The 14,192-nt window shown below is 35.1% G+C and overlaps 1 protein-coding gene across 2 annotated transcripts in view; it reads right to left on the bottom strand.

The window, feature by feature from the left end:
- LOC150106665 (uncharacterized) overlaps positions 1-13,577 on the bottom strand; it is a 272,404-nt gene extending 258,827 nt beyond the window's left edge. For both annotated transcript variants that reach the window (XM_090393265.1, XM_090393267.1), the window contains exon 1: positions 13,173-13,577. The gene's annotated coding sequence lies outside the window, so the exon portion shown is untranslated. The remainder of the gene's footprint in view (positions 1-13,172) is intronic.
- Positions 13,578-14,192: the final 615 nt, after the last annotated feature.

Here is a 14,192-nt window from a genome sequence, read left to right as displayed (position 1 = left end):
GTGAATTTGAATTTGTTTTTTTACTATTTTACACAAAATAAGGAACCTAAATCGAAACGAGAAAAAAAATTCCGAACAGTTTGCATTAATCTTTTTCTAATCTTCTGATAACCTAATAACACAATCATAGATATTTCCTTGTCTCTTGTTCAACTGATATAACTATACATGCACTGTTTTTCAGAACTGTAAACCTTGTTTGTTATACTTAAATGGGAAAGAATACCCTGTGTATTGTGAAAGTAGGATATCTAGAAATGATATCTAGTCTGAAATAAAAGAGAGGCTACAGTCTGGTTCTCCGAATATGACTGGCTGACTAAACAGCTGGCTTTACGACAATATAGTGCGTGACAAAATCACATCCTGTAGGAAAAGCTTATATATTGTAACGTTCGCTCGTAGTCATAAGATCGAAGCTATTGACAAAAGGAACCATGAATGGGTGCTACTTCCCTTTTAATGCTGTGTTTTCACCGGAAGGCGGATCACTTTCCGGGGTACGATTTAAAAATTAATGACTTTTTGTTGTTTATTAGAAAGATGGGAACAGTTGAACTCCTAAAAAACCAAGCAAAGATGGGAACGGAAAAAAATCAATATCATTGTCCCCTTGTTTAAAGTACTGAAAGATAAATTCAAATTTAACTCAGCTGTTCGAGCTGACAAAATCTATTATTCGTTTCGGACAGCGATAGTAGGTGTTTTCCTTCTTAAATCCACTCAAATGGCAGATATGATTCAAGTCGTCTCAAGCTAATATATATCCAACTCCCTCGCTATTTTTTGTTAATGTTTCAATGTTTTGAACATATTAAAATAGATGACAAGGTTTTTCTCTCTCTCGAAAACTCATTTTTTATCCTTCAAAATATACATACTAGTCGAAGAATCCATGTCATTAATAGCCGTATGTTGTTGTTGGCCGTAATTCTAACCCAATCGAACCAAACTGAAGATCAGATCGAATACGTTAACCCCTCTAGGCCAACCAGCCGAAATTCCTAATTACCATATTTGTTTTTTTAGAACTGTGAATCAGTTCTAAAATCAGTTTTGAGATCGTGTTGAGATTAATTTCAATCAACTTTGTTTACCGCATTGATGATGAAATCTCCAAGTTGTTGAGTGCCTGAATCAACATGAAAAGCTTTAGTAATAGCAATCCAAAGTTTTCTTAATATTTTATACCTCATGTAACTCGAGTACTTGTTACTAACTTTGTTTACAGACGTCTATAGATGTCGAGATAAATTTGGATACGAAGCTCTAAAACCCATTGAATAACATGGATAAGACGTGCAATTTGGTGTCACTATTTTATCCACATTGGCCGGTAGGGAGGAACCCAGATATGGCAACTAAAAAGAATTTCTTTCACAGCTGCACTCCTAACTTTCCTTCTTAGATTTAAGAATGCGAAAATTATTCTCGGCAGCAAACACGCGGGCCAGTGAAAACAAGGTGATATTTCTAGAATAATGACGTGATTTATTCACTCTAAGATCTTTGCAATTCTCTTCGCAAGCAAAAAGGGAGATAAATAAAGATATCTAAGAATATTTGAAATGCTTTCGCAAGCTTGCGTGTGTGTTGTCAAATTGATAAATTCGCATGTAAACGTGCTTCCCGGTGTTTAAATATTCATAAAGTGTATATTCAGGGCAATCAGAATGTGAATGAAATACCCAGAAATGTTGGTAGACCAGAATTCCGAGTTGTTTATAATAATTTGGTTTCACCTTGTCTAAAACCGGAATCAGATTTATAAATCAGATGCCATTTTTTTAAAATCTTTATAACTACCCAGTTTAAGTGAAATAAGACAGTTTACGAGTAAGTCTTTAATAAGGAAACTGTCGTAAAACAGAACTGCATCCTTGAAAGTCGTTTTTACAACAGACATGAACAGTTCATTTTCAACTTTAGCAAAGGCCATAACGAGAAACATAAAGTAAATCTGGAAAAAGTTGGGGTGGAAATTTCTGGATAATGCCCACTAACATCTGCAGACGATCTGCAGTCTATTGCCTATTTCTGAAAATAAAATTCAAATCGGTTAAGAGCCTCATTCCTGTCTTGCTTCGTTAACTCCAAATAACTAACCAACTCTACTTTGTAAATGTCTTTTAGTGCACTGTGAATTCTGACCCAGCTCTTTCCAACCAAATATCATTGCAAAGGCAACTGTATTACAGTAATGTCTCTCTTCGTTATTCTTATTTGTGAAAAATATTTTGGCTCTCATCATTTTTACATTTCACGTCATGTATTGAATAAAAAAATCATTGCAAAAGTTTATGATAATAAGAGAGAGTCATCAAAATATATGCTGCACGGCTGGCAACACATTCATATATGCTGCATGGCTGGTAGCACAAAAGCAAACTAGAGAACTACATTATTATGCTTCTAAAACATAAAATTAATGTAGAATAAGAACATTATATGACTAAGGACATTTTAACTCACTGTGCCTCCTAAAACATTTATCAATTCATGGCAAATGCACGGTTCTTAAGAACAATTCTGCAATTCTTCCGAAGAAACAGCAGTTTTAAAATACATTAGAGGATAAATAAAAAAATTCGAAATGTTAATTGTTTTCCTTCCATGAATTTCCTTTCCTCAACAGCCAAATGAAGAATTTCATAAACATTCCATTATACGTGTAAACACAAAGCAAATTAGGAACAGCGAAAAGAGAGAGAGAGAGAGGAAAACTAATGTTATTTCTAACTCAATTAAGCACTTTGATGCTTTGATTAAATATTTCACACACACACACACACACACACACACACACACACACACACACACACACACACACACACACACACACACACACACACACACACACACACACACACACACACACACACACACACACACACACACACAGGAAAGTATGCTCATGGCTCGTTGTATGATGCTATCTAACAAGACGCTGAAAATAGGCTTTTCAAATTAACACTGATTATTTATATGATGATACTTTTCATCATTCTTGGCACAGTTTTCATCGGCTTGCGACAAGAGTCAGGTGCTTTACACTCTTCCAACATAACACCCGTTCATAACCGTTGATGGATCCAATAGTCTGTCCTAAACCCAAGTTACAATACCTTTCGGATATATTATTTTGAGTTGAGATTGGGACTCTGAAGGCTAGTCGAGTGTTTCCACGTCATTTCCCTTCAAATAATATCGCAATAGCATCTGTCGTTCTGCCATTTTCTTTTATTACTCCCACACACTATTGATCATCAACTTATAACACAACAGTGGCGTTTATGGGCAAGTGATCAGGGAGAAAGAAGTGTACTGACGTGATTAGAGAAAAGCGAAAGTGGCGGCTGCCAGTTTAGTGAACAGCACCATGTACTGCACATAAAAATACATGACTCAGATACAGAGCATCTTTGAGAAATAATTGGAGTGAGACGGTGACCAGAAATCATCTATCTGAGCGAATTGACCTCATCTGGACTACAAGAATGTTGATTACAATGGTTGCTATTTCACTTATGTGCAGATGCCCTTCCATGACAACCAAGACTGCGGAACTCTTTACGTATTGTCCTAATTCCAAGCGCCTTATATTCAGTGAGGTCAAGCTCCGTGATCTTCCTGTGCATTTCTTAGCTTACACGACGAACTCACATTTCTATCGACATAATATGACCTTCAGTTACAGCAACATAATGTTTGCAAGTTTTTGCGTCGTAAACGACAGACCACAGAAATGGCATCCTACAATAACATCTCTGCAATTCTTTGCAGAGATGTTATTGTAGCTATTCACAGTATACAGATTACAGTCCATCCTGAGGGAGCGAGGGGAGAAATTTGTTGCTGTCTGTGGCAGTAGAGAGGTGGGTGTTGCAATATTTCTTTCAACATAGGGTTCTTAAAGCAGAATAGTCAAGTAGTTATTTGAGCAATAAAAAATTTAACGAGTTTAATATTCTTTTCATGTCCCTCTGAAATTATTTCTCATACTAGAATAATAATGATGGGAAGAAGTAAAATATGCACCTTTTCAACACACGCACGGCTTGGTTGATTACCTATTTCATATAATAAAGACGTGCTCCCTTTCCTACTGTTTCGTTTCTTTTTCTAGTGTGCCTTTTAAAACATGCGCTACTCCATTATATACACACGGAGAAAGGTTAGTCACGATTTCTAGATAGTTATGCCCGCGGTCTGTTTTAAACAACAGTGGTGAAGGGAATGCGGAACCAATGCATCTAATCTAATGAAGAACAAGTAAAGGAAACAAAAGAATCCCAGTGATGTTTTTATCATTTACTCTGACTACATACTAAGAAACTAATAGCTATCACGAAGCATATTGTAATTTGCACTTTACCACAGTCAAAGCTTTTGAAGCACTACATATAAATTATATGGTATTAGTACCTTTCCCTCCAAAGAAATGCAAATACATTTTGAAGTCAGTATGCGTATTTATGCATTTTAACATTATTTTTTCTTCAGAGAATTTGCGCCCTCTACTTTCTGAACAAAATACATATATATATATATATATATTATCCTTGCACAATTCTAGTCGTCTTCAAAAAAAAAAATTTTTTTTAATTTAAAAAAAAAGAATAAAAATAAAAGAAAATAACACATATTTTTTTCTGTACAGAAACATGAAAAATCTGCTTCCATTGATCTGATACAATCATACTAAACTTAATTGTGAATGCGAGTTTCTTTCCAGGCAGAAAAAAATGTCGCTGGCATTTGAGACCTACTTTCTCAGTTTCAGCTGAAAAAACATTCATAAAGATTATTCCAACAGAATTCTGACCCGGCTCTTTCCAGCCAAATATCATTGCAAAAGCAACTGTATTACAGTAATGCTCTCTCTTCGTTATTCTTATTTGTGAAAAATATTTTGGCTCTCATCATTTTTACATTTCACGTCATGTATTGAATAAAAAAATCATTGCAAAAGTTTATGATAATAAGAGAGAGGCATCACAAATGTTCATGCCTTGAATGGGATTAGAACCCACAGTGTATTGGTGGAGATTGGATATACTATCTGCTCGGCAACCAGGCCTAGGTTTTCTTCATACAACTCTTTATTGGCAGAGCAATTTGAAATGAATGACAATCCTCTCTCGCTGGATTAAATTTAACGAAACCTAGCATTTTTATATAAATCCCACCAAGAAGAATCGCATACTGTCAGGACATTAGTACCATAGGTGTGAACTAAGGATTAGATTTACGTTCAAATTTATTTCAGCTTTGGTTCCAAAGAATGCAATATAATTGTTGTGACAAAGATGGGTAGCACGTACATACAGCGTAATTACAAATTTATAGTTTTCTAGGATAATTTTCTTACTTTATTAGCTGTATTCTGCAGATTACTGTATCCGTTTGTTATTACTGAAACAATGATGTTCATTCTAGTGTCACTATTTAAGCTTGCAAACAGTAAATTTAAAATTGTCACATCGATCAAATCGTACTTGGTTTGAGCTGAAGGAGAACACATTTGATATTGGAATTGTTTTGAAATCTACATCTATTTTCGCATGGTTATCAATTTTCGGGAGATTTTCAATCTTCGCCACTAAATCGGCGGCCTGGTTGGCTTTGGTGTTTGATGATTTAGAGACTTGAAGTGGCGTACTGCTTGTCTTTAGACAAGGGTTTCCAGATGAGCTAACCCTTAGCTCACCTATTGTACTAAGTAGGCTGTAGGTTTATTTACAACCTCTTGAGGGTTGGATTCGTGTAAAAGGGGAAATGAAAATAAAACAACTTTCTTTTATTTCTTATGCGAGGGAAGGACCGATTTTATCATTAGGTGAACCTAGGCAATCGCCTAGGGGCGTTAAGACTTCGGGGCACCAGACTTTGCTACATAGTTTGGGGAAAAATTACACCTTCGAAAAAAATTAGTAAAACCTTGATTAATAATAAAAAACTGAAATAAGTCAAGCCGTCCTGGTGCTCGCTGATGATCCTACATTATTTTCGCCTTTCTCTATTTCTTCCACTCCCCTGCTCTTTGTATACTTAACCTCAAGGCAATTTTTTCGACATTTGCCAGTATCGGTAGCAAGTTCAGAAAGGAGTTTCACGAAATTAAAACTTACAAAAACTTACACTCGCTCTACGATGACTCAGGAAGGTCTAGCAATAATATTTATAGAGCATGAAGTTGCACCTACAATCAATATAGATGAATTAATAAATTTTTTAATGAATTTTAAAAGTAATGAATTTTTTTAAAATAAATTGATTAATAAATTTTTTAATGTTCATAATGATATTATTTTTATAAATATCCATATGTGTATGTGTACGTGTGAGTATGACAAAATATATAGAGAGGGAGACAATGTATAGGGACGCTTAAATTTTCTTTGCCTATCAGATACTCTAGGACCGGCCCTGTGCGAGGGTTTACTTTTTGCTCTTCAAAAAAATTTAGCTTTTCTTTTACGAACATTGTAGTTTTTAAAGTAACTATTTTGCTTGTATAACAGTTGGAAAAATGTACGTAGAGTATTAACAAAATTAAAAAAGGTATAGCATAAAACAAAAATTTAACTAAGTTTATTTCTGAGAAAGATTTCTATAAAATAAAAATAATTATACAGAAAAACAGAAATTTTTTCAAATGAACTTAGATATTCTAAACTTACAGTTGAGAGAACTGAGACACTTTAATGTCCTAAACCGATTAAGTATTTATGACTTGTTGTGACTCTTTTAACAAACCCATGCAAAAAAAGGTTGGAAAAAAATACCATTATCAAATCCTTTTAATCTTCACAGTCATCTGAATCGGTGTCCGAATCGCCATCACTTTCACTTAAACTGATCACCAAAGGTTCGCATAATTCTTCGATAATTCCGTCTCTGTCCCAATACATATTTTCCAATGAGGTGACATGAAAGCAATATTTTCCCCAGTTTTGAACTGTAATACTTTCAATCGCCTGTTCTGAAAGCTTAAAAAGTTTCGACATGTCAATATCTCCAGTTACGTTGCGATGGCGAATGAAACTTTTCACTTCTGCCCAAACATACTCAATAGCATTAATATCGCAATGATATGTGGTAGCCTCAAAGCTAGAAATCCATGCTCTTTGAGCATCGTGTCGAATTTAAATAGTTTAGTTCTGGGTGAGTTTCTTTTGACCAAATTAAGCAATTCAATTTTTCGCATATCTGGGGAATGAGAAATGTTATTTGCAGAGAACCAATCCATAAGAACTTACTTCTTATTAGACCAATTTGGAACTTTGTTTAATCGAATAGAGTGATATGAAGCGTTATCAATTATAACAACAGCATTTTTAAGAAGGTTTGGAATCAGTTTTTCTCCTGCCCACATTTCGAAGATCGTAGAATTCATTTGTCTATGGTAATTGGCTTTGTATAGTAAGTTTGAATTTGGTCAAAAACCCATTTCTCCACCCGTACACAAAATTATTATGCGCCGCGAGGCATTTCCGGTTTGTAGCACTCCACATTCTTCTTTAGACTGTCAACATTTTCCATAAGTTAAATTACTATCAATCCAAGTTTCATCTAGATACACAATCGGTCTTTTCTCCTCCCTGAAACGTCTTATTGCTCTCAAATACTGCGTTCTAGATAAAACAATGTCACTTCTCTCCATGATAAGTTTCCTTTTATTCTGGGACTTTTTAAAACAAAATCCGATTTCATGAAGTATTTTCCATAAAGTTTCTCTTTTCCAAGGAAAATTAATTTTTTCTTTAAGCACAGGAATCAATTTAGGAACAGTTGGCACTCTTTACTCGACTACGTAAAATTCGTGAATAGTTCTTCTTATAACGTCTACATCGAAATCATTTAAAGCTACGGTTTCGATGGTTTTCTTTACTCTGGCGCTTTTTTTTAGGAGATTTAAATTTTGGCTTACCTTCACCTTTTGATTCCTTACGAATTCTTTTAACAGTCGACTCCGATACGCCCGCAATTGCACTTGCACGTTTTATGACTTGAGAAAGGGGAACAAGGAGACGATTCTTTTTCGCAGAATGTCAGCACATTATTCAATATTCTTTTGCAAGAGCTACTGAAACGTTTAACAACAGAACTTGTTGACTGTACTGGATCCATCATACAAATTAATAATAAAAAAATAACGCAAAAAAGCGACAACAAAAATCAAGCTAGTACAGCGACAGACAAGAAAGCACGTGATTTCTCATGTTGGCGACCAATTCGTACATCCTTCATTTATTTCTCCCCTTCAGCATGAATCGACTATTCTTGGCAAAATGCCAAGGAGAGATCTACAAACGGTGGGCGAACTATATTAGCAATAACACTATTACTTTTTATGTACCTTGGTTCTTGGTAATTAGTCTTGATACATACTCATCCGACACATTTTATTTGTATTTTCATATCATCCAACACAATATACTTGCTAAAAGCGTTTAAAAGTAGATGTAAATATCTTTTGTATTGAATACAATGCATATAGAGTCAATAAAGCATTATTATTTGTTTTCAGAAGTAACAATACTTATTAATGTAGCTAATTAATGTACTGATGCCGGCCTAGTTGGCCGAGTGGCAAGCTCCAATCAACAGGTAGTCGGGTCAAATCTCTCTACAGGCGTGGATGTTTGTGTAAGTATTTAGAGTAGTGGACGATTTAATCGCACAGTATGAAACCACTCTCTCTTATTATTAGATATCCGAAATGGTTTCTGCAAGTACAATGTTTGGTGTCTAGAGCACCATTTCCGGATTATCCCGCCACCGAAATTAGATGTAGGATAGGTTTACAATGTTTCGTTGGAAATTCCATAAAAATGTTTCAAGTATTGTTTTCACAATTAAACATTACTTACTACATTCTTTCACTTTAATCAGTAAAGGAAATGATCGAAGTGCCTGTGAATTGTGGCATCTAATTTGCTGTTTCTATTCCTTACATATTAAACGGGGGGGGGGATAAATTTCTGAAGTTATTTCCAACAGAAAACTGCACTTATCTTAAGAGTTTTATTTACAAAAGACTTCGTTAAGTAGTATCTCCCGTAAAAAATAAAAAAAAACTAGGCAACAACTAACAACGAATCCTTGACGCCACTTTTTTCGATCCAAGGTCAATAACATTGCAACTCGGAAAAAACTTTGTTGTAAATACGCTTTATTTAAATTGGACGTTAATACGCTTCGCTTATTTGTCTGAGGCCTTATTCTAGGCCAAAGTAGAAGTGTAAAGAAGTTACGTGTAAAGTAGAAGTTCACATGTTCTTAATTTCTGTACTAAAACACAGCAGACAAGAACTACGTTGAAATAGTATTTCAGAATGAAGTATAGCGGAATGTATATTCCAGTCGTCACACAACCTTATAGTGCTATATAAGATAAGCAGATATATCCTCAGAATCGATACATATTTACATATCAATGGCATTTGGAAGACTTATGGATTCCGAAAGATGTGTGCTAAGGATACCATGTCAGTGACTTATCTGTTTTTGATATTGGTAAAAGACTAACAACCCAAATCAATTTCATTAGCTGATCAGGTTCAAGCAATATTCCAACGTATCTGATACGGAGCAAGGAATCACGTCGCATTCAATGTCCTATTGAGTGGAGACATCGCAGATGTTTGATAAAGGATTCATATCTGAATTCAGCATTCCGACTGTGAAGTTTCATGTGGAGATGTAATGATTGAAACTTTTAATAGTTTCCTCCTGATACGGACATTTGTTTATAGTGGTTGCAAAGATGGCGGAATGCAACACTTCTGGATAATGTATGCTTCATAGGATACTGTGGTAATTTTATTAACCAGATTCTTGTCCCTTTCAGCATGACAATGCGCTATTTATACTGCACTACTATTACTGAGATGTGATTTGAGGAAAATATTTCGTAAAATTTGAACTGGTATCCCAATCTCTGCAAAACAACACTTTTCGTATGAACTGGAATGTCGGATGTAGGCAAGACCACTTCAACAACCATATGGACCAGTGGTTGATATGGAAGGATGAATGGTCGAAAATTGCTGACTCGTATTATCACTCGTATTAAAAGGATGGAGAATATTATTAGTGACTAGAGTACACATTATTGCTGTGTAGCAGTTTAGAGTTATCTGAAATATAATGCTATCTCGTTATATTATTTCAGCATAATGTACAACTAATTGATATACTGGTGATATACAACAGAGTAATCATATTAACATTATGATAATCACAAAAAAGTGGAATAATTTCATTGAAATTATTGCTACAAGAAGAATGCATTTTGTGTAGTACCATTTCCATAATCTATCTTTCAGATTTTTTTAAAGTTAAGCAGAGCCATTCGCCGTTCTTTAATTTTGAATCCGGATTGAGCATAATCAATCGCAGGTCCTCTCATTTAGTATCACATTCAGCTATAAAATTACCATATGCGAATTAATGTGTTCTCCAGAAGTGCGTGACTGCTCTGTTAATAAGAAATGAACCTACAGAGTTTTGATCCTGAAGAGGATAATATTTTAAACTAATCTAATTTTACTACATGATCAATATAGATTGCGACTTGATTACACTATCGTCCACTATTTAACGACATTTCATCTAAATTAAAAAAAAAAAAAAACTTAAAGAAACCTTAATATTACATGATGTAGAAGTCAAATTCTGGACCGTCTATTCATTTATAAAATAAATATATCAGGTGTCAATTTCATTTCGTTATGAAATTTCTACATATATAATACATATATGGAAATATACATAAATTCTACATATATATAATAAGGTTAATTTTAATTTGTTACTAGATCATAAGAATTATGCATGTCCTGGCCACATAAAGTAAGGCAATTTTCCTGTTCGGTTATAGGACTCGTTTTAAAAGGAATGTTTATGTACAATGAATCTTGTATGGGTTAAGTTTACCAGGGCGGTAACTTCGTTTTCTTTTCCTTATTATTTCACAAAAGAATTAGTTGAAGATAATATTCTGCTACCGAGATTATACGATGCTCTTAACAGTAGTTGAACCTAATGAGTTCATAACATACGCCATAGCTCTATCATGCTGTCGGGAAACAGTAGGCCATAAGACAGACTGTTAGAAAGTGTTTATCACGCAATCTATTGTTCAGGAAAAGGACACTTGCAAACTAAATGTCCATGTAGCTGTACAGCATTATAATAAACTATCTAACGTCACTTAATATTAATTTGAGTGTTTTGGAGCATTGTAGCTAGCTGTGTGGAATGTTATAAGTAATTGTGTTGTTAAAGTTAGCTGCAGCGCATGTTGTTCTTTGGGTATTAAATCGCAAGTGTGGGAAATCACTTGTAATGAGGAAGTATGAAGTACCACACAGTTTCTTTTCCTATCAGCTCCCATTTCGTCATTGTGCCCCTGGGCTGACTAGCGATGTCATATTAGTTAATGATAAGTGAAGTCGTTCTACTGGACTGTCGCTTGTTTCTCGCTTGCCCATTCAAAATAAATGAGTGTAAATGTTAGGAAGTTTAGTTTTCATTTTACAAGGAAAAAAGAAATCACACGATACATTACCTTCTATTATGGTGTTCACAGTAAAGCAAGAGATATCCTTTAAACAGTTAAACTAGAACAAAAAAAGATTTTATTTGTATATTTTATCTGCCTGTATATTTGTATATTTTATAGATAGATAGATAGATAGATAGATAGAGAGAGAGAGAGAGAGAGAGAGAGAGAGAGAGAGAAAAAAAAATAAAAATAATGTGATCTCCTGGTCAAGGAAATCCGTGGTTTTACTTTGCGCATGATTCTGAATTTTCATTTCCTGTTCTGTGAAGAAAAAATAAACACAAAATCAGGAATTTACGCCACGATCGTGCTTCAAACACATCACATGTATCCCCTCTCTGCACTAATTTCAAGAGCACTCTTATTTTGGAAGTAACTTCCTTGTAAGCCCAAATCAGCTGATGAAGCGGAAAGCATGCAGTAATGTTCGTCGTGAATAAGTGAAGTGAATGGAAAAGGAAGTATTAGCGATACTTGATTTGCAGGAATGCAATCTGAGAAAACAAAACAAAAAAAGAAAATCTGTTAAGTACAAACTTAAATGGCAAATTATAAAATGGGAGGGGGAAAACACCAGAAATATTCCACCATGCTGTGAAATATGAGACATCGGACATTCATCTAAATAATTATTAGTCTAAATAATATAAGAATTATAATGATAATATAATGCTAATTATATTAATAGAATTCTTAAATTATATTACTTGGACATAATTATTTACACTAATTCTTATATTATTGTATATTATATTTAAATTAAATCTAAAATTATATTATTAATCCGAAAGATTATAACATAAATATAAAATTTATAATTACGATTTTTTAAAAAAAAAAATACACAAAAATAGATCAAAATCCGTAATCCTTCCGTTGAAACAACAAAAAAACTTAAAGTTACTGCAGGTAAGTTATTTTATTCTTGATCTCGGTTCGAGTCCTCCGGAAACAGCAGGAAGAGGGGGGGGGACTCTTTGCTTTTTTATATTCTGGCCGTTAGTTTGCAGCATTCTTACTAGTGCGAAAAACAGGCTATTGTTGAGATGATGCTTAGTTTACAAAGTATGAAACTTAATCTATATAAATTATTAAATACCGTGGGAATGTATCCAGGAAGCTCGATCTTAGATATTTGGCTACTTACAAATCAAAACAACCGCACTGTTCAAATAAACCGTGTAGGTGAGTCAATGAATCATTGATAATTTAACCTTTTAGGTTGGATGACGAGAAGTATGTATAAATTTATTCCAGAAGAGAGGATGTTAGATGAATTCAATCTTCCACGAAAGCGATGAGAATATCTCAAAAGTTTTGTTGACCTTGACATGCCTGGTAAATGCACTAGAGAAAGCGTGCTACAAACGCTTCCTCTATCTTACTCTTAGCGAACAGAATTAAGTAACAAAAAAAAGAAAAAACACATCTAATTCAACAGACTACATCAGCATAGGAAAGAAGATCAAACCGGATACAGAAACAGTTTTATTATAATACAATGAGAGATACCGATAACATGACGCAACATAGAAGTCACGTGATACCAACAAGCGAGCATGCATACATATGGTAAGTTATGAAGCTGTGTACCTACCTTGTAACCTGCAGATAATACGAGGGAAGCGTCGATCTTGCCTCGGTTTCCAGAGGACGAAGTGACAAATTTCACAGTTCCCGCGATGCCAACAGTAATTACTCCATCAGATCTGTCAACTCCCAACAGAAACAGGGTAATCGGACACCGTGAGTGGGTAGGCTGACGGCACCTTATCATCTGTCGGTAGTCACTTGCGGCCAATCCTTGACGGAAATGTCATGACGCCAAATGATAAAGTGTGCTAAACTCTTCCGAAGCTAAGATAATTGTAAGAATACTCTTTTATCTGAGATTACAAGCTCGACGTGTGGTTACACAACTCTTCGGTCATAATCCAGATGAGTACTGCCTTTCGCCTGTTAAAGCGTCCGCGTCCGACACTTACCAATGGTTTCGCTCAAGCTTACTTGACTCTCCTTACGTGGCCGGTAAGCAGATAGCTTGTTGAACCATCGCCACTGAGATTACTCCGATTGTCGTTCACACGTGTGAATGTGGTGGCAGCACCGTCTACATAGCGAGTGTACCTGTGGCCACGCATACAACCACGGGTAGGCAGCGAACCAGAACTTGATTGCAGGATGTAGTAGGGAAGCAAAAGAAAGGTCACCAAACAGGCTCGAGAGAGTAGGACGCCCTACGGCAGGTTAATAGGATCTGATTTACACTGACAGAACTTCAGCGGTAACAAATACACGTAACATAGCTCTGTACCGAATGCATGTAGGTATGGATAATTAGCAGTCAAACATGACGTCATAATTTAGTTAACTAGAATATCCTGGGACTGCCACAACCTACCCTGTACGTCAGTTCAATCAGATATGCTTTTCACACAAGGAAATGATACCGCCAACACGAAATTTGCAGATTTGTATGCCAAAACTAGCTGGTGGAGAATGCATAATATAGAAAATATGTTGAAGGTTATCGAAGAGATCGCAACAAAGGTGATATAGTTAATACGATCTTCAGGAAGTACGATTATAACTCTTTTTGCTTAATGGAGCTGGCTTC

This window comes from Typopeltis vanoorti, chromosome 5, assembly GCF_054136105.1.
Source record: "Typopeltis vanoorti isolate ZY-2024b chromosome 5, IOZ_Tvanoo_1.0, whole genome shotgun sequence".
In the NCBI taxonomy this organism is placed as follows: domain Eukaryota; kingdom Metazoa; phylum Arthropoda; class Arachnida; order Uropygi; family Thelyphonidae; genus Typopeltis; species Typopeltis vanoorti.
This window is presented reverse-complemented; position numbering and strand designations above follow the sequence as displayed.